This window comes from Hydractinia symbiolongicarpus, chromosome 9, assembly GCF_029227915.1.
Source record: "Hydractinia symbiolongicarpus strain clone_291-10 chromosome 9, HSymV2.1, whole genome shotgun sequence".
Taxonomy (NCBI): domain Eukaryota; kingdom Metazoa; phylum Cnidaria; class Hydrozoa; order Anthoathecata; family Hydractiniidae; genus Hydractinia; species Hydractinia symbiolongicarpus.
The window spans coordinates 24,108,791-24,116,020 of NC_079883.1; positions in this window are offsets into that span (position 1 = coordinate 24,108,791).

The following is a 7,230-nucleotide window of genomic DNA, read 5'->3' on the forward strand; positions in this document are numbered from 1 at the left end:
TGATATGCATGTAAAAGTCATTTCGTACATACTAATTGTTAATGAACTAAGAAACAGTTAATTTATGATGTGCGTAACTGTGACGATTATTTACGCGTTGTATCGTGTCGTTGTATGTCCTTTGTGTATCGTACTATTTGTTATACATACAGTAGTTTTAGTACTCAGATAACCTTAGACATCTAAAAGAACTAAAAGTGGTCTGTCATAAAACAATTTTAGAAATTTTCCAGCTTTCCTGTTTTCTTTTATCTTTGTTCTTAGTTCAAGCCGAATTTTTGTTTCGTCGGAAAAGTCTTTGTTTATACAAATGCCAGTGTCTTTTAACTTATTTGAGTTTTTAAAATATGCTCTTTGTCCTTGTAATTTAAAAGTTTAAATATAATTCTTTTTGTTTTTCCACCATTTTCTCCTTCTGTGTTCCCTTTTTTCCCATACGATGTGCACGTTTTATCACAATTGAATCTTGTAAATGAAGTTTATCCCTAAGCAAGCTCTGCACTTTTTCTTCGGTTTCTTCCCAAGTTTCATTCTCATTTTCTTTTAACCCTAATCGGTCCGGGGTTTTTAGAACATACTATGACCTTTTCATAGGATTGTTCAATCTGAATCAAACTTGGCACACTTATAGTACGTCATAAAAGGAACAAAATGGCGGCAATAAATTTTTGCTTGCGTCAGCACATTTTCTGTGACGTCATCAGAAGCTTGAAAATTGTTAAAAATGCCACTATTTGCTTAAAATATAATTACTTTTGTTCTAGAGCGAATTTTTACATTCTGTTTGAAGTTTCTGAAAGTTTCTAAATAAAATTTTTTTAGCATATCTTCCGGTTTTTACATGGATCGGATAAAAAATTGCCCGAAAATCCGTTTTTTCCGATTTTCGGGTAAAATCCGACAAAATCGGGAAATCGGATTAGTCACGTGTCAAAATTATTCAAAATGATTCTTCTTGATGAAACAAAGTTGTGTTGCAAGTTTCAAGTTATAAGGATAATCCTAACAGGAGTTATTATATTTTCCCCATTATAAGGATTTCATAGAGATTTTAGGGGTAGTTTCGAGGAATGGCAATATCAAAGCCTCTGAAAGGTATGGGACCTAAAAATTTACCATGCAGGTGTCTAATAGATAAATGTTGAAACTCAGTAAATATCATAGCCATATAAGAAAGCAATCAGGAGTTATTAAAAAAAACCGTCAGGGGGGGGCGGATTCCGCCCCCCCGGACCGAATAGGGTTAAACCATCTACACGTAAATTATTCCTTTGGTTTCTGTCCTTCAAAACACGTAGCTTCTCCTTAAGCAGACTTTTTTCTTGCGTTTGTTTGGCTAATTCACCTTCATAGGTGGCAAAACTTCCTTTAAATTCCTCATTAACAACTTTTTTATTTTCATTTACGTTCTTTGCAATGTTATTTATTTTCTTGTCTATCAAATTGCCCTGCATGAACTTGAAACTCTGTCGTAGCTCTTCTACTTCTTGGTGGAGACCTTTATACTTTTGTTCCGTGCTTTTGATTTTCTCTATCCTGTCCATTTTTTCATTTTGCAACTTTGTTGATCCAGTAATAAAATCTATAATGGATTTTTCAAATTTTACTATCATCTCTTCATCTAATAGACGTATTTCTTCCTTTGTAACAGCCATAAAGCGTAATATATATGTTATAAAAAAAATTTTTATTATAAATATATAAGGTCAAGTTTTTGTTAAAAATTTTATTAAAATTAAAATGTTTGTTAACGTCGAAAATACGCGTGCTCTCAATGCGAGAGGTAAGCTTTAAGCTGGGTCTGATGATAAGACAAAATATGTCTTCTACTTGCTCCAGCCATTATTTGATTGCAAAAACAAACAAACATGTAAAAAAAGAATTATTCTGACGAAATAGATACATACATAGAAAAACTGATTGTAGAATGGTGTTTTAAACGCCAATTTCCTTTCTGTTTTTTTTTTTTTTTTCATCTGTTTTGCAACAAAAACAACATTTGTAATTTTATAGAAACCCTACCTTAAAAAAAGACTTAAAAAAGCGGACGAGGTTGTAGAAAATTTGGACCAGTTTTATGAAATATCGCTCATTAAAAATCACCTGGTTGTTGTTGTATCCAACTTGAAAGGAAATTATTGCCCCAGTAACCATACTAGCTTTGGCATCTTTGTTGTTGTTACTAAAATAGGCATTCTCGTCCCCAGGGCATTTTGTCTTGTTGATGAAGTTGATAAACGGCTCAGGGGCCGAAAAAGGAGTCGGATTCACAATCCTGTATGCTACTTTATCGCGCAACGATGAAGGGAGATTATGGAGATTTATCACCCTATTTCTTCCCTACTTAGTTTTCTGTCAAGATATATAAACAGACACGGTCGTATCATAAAATGCATCCGTGACAGTAGTCATGCAACCAGCTCGCAAGACAACAAAATAGAAGCTTTACCAACCTTATCACCAAGTCTTGTTAGTTGTTTTTATATTTGAACAAAACCGTTAAAAAAACGTAAGAAAAAGGGCCTGGACACAAAGTTTAACGATATTTTCTACACAGAATTTAACTCTTCACCGGACAATGTTGCTATATCACAGCCGAAGGATTGTAGGGGTCGTAGCCACCTGCCGTGTTCCCACGTAAATGAAACACTAAATAAAAGAAAAGCGAAGTACCGCCTTGAGAGTGGGTTATCTATTGCTTTCAAATCGATTTCTTTTTCAAATTGTTGTCAAAAATGTCTTTTTCCTGTTGAGTATAAACCTCGTTCCTAGAACATTTTTACTTATTGATAAATGTGATAGCCGCTCCGTAATAACGGTTTAGTCCCTGTCGACGAGGTTGACAGAGAATATATATAACGCAGTCTTGTGGGGGTGTCAAAAGTATATCTTAAACTTTCATTCGAAAGACGTGTTTGATTTGTCCCTTTGTCGAAAAAACAAAAAACACATTAAAACGTAAAAATTTCAATTTTTTTTAATTTTTTTAAATCGTATTTTAACTTAGTTTGTAAGCATCTTTGAAATTGACTCCATTTTTATTGCATCGGACATTTTCATAGGGTCTATCATACAAAGCATGTCTATTTAAAGAAAATGCCTCCTAGTGCTTAGTCTTCTATTAAATATTAATATTGCAAAAGATTAAACGTTAGGCGGTATATTATATAGGGCGAAATGAAAGTACTGGGAGCTAAATTGTTTTGATAAAAAAACAGAATTTGTATTCCCTTACATCCGATGAAGTTCTTTAGAAACAAGTGCAGTTGGGCGAACATGAATCGTCAACTAGAAAGAAATTATAAAATGCTCTTAACGCTAGCGCTTGTAGTATTCAAATTATACAAGACTGAAAAAACAGGAAATCATTTATGTATTTTGAATCGTTACAAAGTGGGTTTTATTCTTGAACCCTATCGAAATCCTAAACCTAAGTATCAAGTATTGTGTAAGAAACACATCCGAAACTCATCTTCAACTACTTGCATTAATTTTTTTTGTTCTAATGGCTATAAGAAGAACGACACGAAATGTAGCAAATATAAAATGGCGAAAGTGTTTGTAACTAAAAATCAAGAAAAAAATGTGACTTTTGATGCCTGTTTGCTGAGCCGAAATTATGCAATGTATGTGGAATTAAATGTCGATAATATTATGAGCTGTGGTGGAACCTATTTTAACAAATTAGGAGAGAGTTATAACATTACAAAAACAAAAGCGATCAACTTCGCCGAAGTTTATACAGAAAAGTTTAATATGAGAAAAGTTATGACAGACGTTGAAAAGTTGGTTTCCGATGCTCAAACGAAGGCCTTTTTCCTCGTTTCGACACGCACACTATACACGAAAAGTCACGGTTTTGACGTTACAAGAACTTTTCCTAATACGAGTATATGTGCTCAACCCGTGGAATTAATATATGACCCTAACAGTATGATGTTCAACTTGAATTGCACTGCTGTTACTATCAACAAAACTGAATACACTTTTGTTGCATTTATTGTTCAACAGGGTGAGTCTATAATGCAAAAAATAAGTATATGTAAAAAATTTTATCACACAGTGCAGCAAAATTGTCCTCTCCAACTTCTAACAAATAATTTCTCTATACAAAACGACGGTTCTATGTATTATTTAACTAAACTTTTCCAACTGGAGGAGTATTTACCTGTCCAAAACGGAGTGGGAGTTTGTATCAATCTGTCAAAATTTGTCAAAATCCAGTACAAATGGCGCATTATTATGGAGAGCATGGAGCATTACATCACACTGTTTGGATTGCCACTTGGTATATGTTGCTATGTCTGGTTATTGTTCGTATTCATTTCATGTAGGACATTGCATAACATGTCAGGTTTTAATACTTCAGCTCTATGTTTTTCACTTTTAATAGCAGATACGTCCTTCCTCCTTGTACATGTGCAGCAAAGTAAACAACTTTGCCAAACAACCGCCATTGTCCTGCATTGGAGTCTTATACTAAGTTACGTTTGGACCGTACTAATAACGTTTGAAATAGCATTAAGTTTACGGTCACCGATCGCCATTTTACAATTCGGAAGAAGAGGGAAAAGGCGTTTTTTTATATATTGCATCATAGCTGTTTGTCTTTCGGCTACTGCAATTTTCGTTCCGCTCTTACTGTCTAAACTTAAAATTGTTGATTTCAACTACGGAGGAGAGACGGGAGTGTGTTGGATTCAATCCTATGATGCGACTGTATATGGATTTATTATCCCAGTAGCCGTACTTGCTTTGACATCTGTGTTGTTATTTACGTATACAATCTGCGCTATACGGCAAGAAACAAAGAGAAATAGAATTGCGCAAAGTAATAGAAAGATAGACGTTGCAAAATTAGCAACAAAACTAATTTTGACACTTGGTATTGTTGAATGTTTAGGATTCATAAAGATAACAAAAAGAAATCTATCTGAACCTGAAGAAATTTTTAACGCGATTTTCCATTTCATCTTTACAACTACTCGATCGATGCGAGGGTTGTGCTTGTGGGGAGTTCTTATTCGTAGCAAGAACATCAACAAAGTACACAGGGAGTGGTTTTGTAGCAAAATTTCTTCCCGGGTAACGAGACAGGGTTTGGAGTTGCAAGACATCAGTACTATTAGTGTTAGTAGGAGTGTTGCGGTGACGAAAAGATAACCTTGTTTCCCTTTTGACTTTATAATGTGCCTGTGATAAGGGATCTAGGTAAGACCCCTGAAAAAGAAGATTAGGAAAGAAGGAATAAAAGATAACTTGCAAGGTGAAATATATCACGGTTGAATTGTCCAGAATTAAATATGGTCACATCCTTATCAAATACTGGTCAAACTGTCGGAAGGTGAATACAGCCTCGACAAAAAATTACTTTTTTCTGTATAAATTTCTTTATTGATCGAACAGAGGTACAGTTGATAGAATAGACCTTTTCCTCGACAGCGACACCATTTTGAATTTTCCGCTTTCGCAATGCATCTATCTTAGTGTCAACAGAAGAATTTGTTGGATTGCGTTGGATTGTATTTGTTTTAATCTATAGAATAACACGTGATGATACGTGCATCTGTAACACGGAGCTACGGCTGAAATTTTGCGGTCACTAAATGTGCAAGAGACTCAACGAATGTATACATATGGCCGTGTGTGAAAGGATAAGAGTTGTTTCCAATGTTGGGAAAACTGCAACCTCGTCCCCAATGCTTACTAGACTTTTTTATATTCAGCCGTCTAAATATAAAAAGCCTAACAAGTCCTGGGGACGACGTTGGAAGAAACTGTACTAATAATTATAGTCTTTTTGACTTTTATTGTAAAGCACAGCATATAATCCTCTCAAGAGAGGATTACATAATACATTCACATATTAACTGGTCACGCAAAGTTTTTTTTAGAACATCAACCATTAAATTCTATTCTTTTGTTCCCAGACCTTTTTTTTCTTTCCATTTAACTGGTAACAGCGTCAAGATGACCTAAGAACAAGGTTGTATTAAAAACACTATGGAGAGATAAATGAAAAGGTTTTGATTTACCTAGTCTTACCTCGATTGGAAATAACAGAATTTCTAACTAACAAAAGCCTTTGATGGCATTGCACGGTCAAGAAAGACTTTTCCAAAACATAGCCGATTTATACTTGCAGCTTCATTGAGATAACCCCCTTATGTTCAAGAGGTCTGCAGGTAAAAATCCTAACCACGTAACTTAAGCCCTATATGTTGGATAGCTAGACCTATCCTGGTCTATTCAGTCTCAAGATATGATCACTCTAAAATGTTTAACTTGGAAAAATTAAATAAATTTTCGCGAACGGAAAAGAGCTAACAATCACACTAGAATGTCCATGTCTGTGGAATAAACTATATAATGGAACTTTCTGACATAAATAACAGTTTGTTTTTTCTTTGATATCAATCTTAATGCTCCATATTTGGGCACATCAAGGCAACATTTTTAACTTAAAAACAAACACAATAATCAGCTAGCTTCCAAGAAAATTGTTTATTTACGAAGGATATATTCCTATCCCAACAACTATTAGTTTTTGAAGAAAAACAACAATAAAGTTGATTATTTACTGTGACTTTCAGTCAGACACTAAAAGCATATTTTAACACCCTAGTCAAGTGGCAGTTTTTCTTACATTACACATTTTTTTATAGGAACACTCGTTTTAAAGGAAGCTTTCTAATATTCTTAACTTTGCCAATTTGAAGACTCGAAATGTTCAATTGTTCTTAATTTTCTCAAAAATTTTTAAGAGTTTAAACGAAGCATTTCACTAAATTTTAGATCTCTGAAGCCTCATATTCTTGTAACTAGTTTTTAATAAAAAAACGTGTACTTTGCATGTACCAGAACACTATATGGAGAATACAGAATATGAGAGGTTGCCATAACTGGCCTGGGTAAAACAGTAACGTTGATGTAACAGCTGATGCTTTTGACTTAAACAAACAGATAGATGTCGAGGCATGTGTGCCATGGTTGTTAGATAGCCCTCTTTGCCTGCCCCTATCTTATCTAACAATTTCAACCACAATTTTCTTGCAAAGATTCTGACATGTTAACATAAACTAAAGTCTTCCTCTTCCCTCAAACGTTTTGTTTATGTTTGGTAATAGGTGTCAATCATGTGAAGTATCAAACTTCAGTAAACAATTAGAACAAACCGACAGACCAATTATAATTAAGTTCTCTATAGATATGCACCAATAAGAAGGCGAT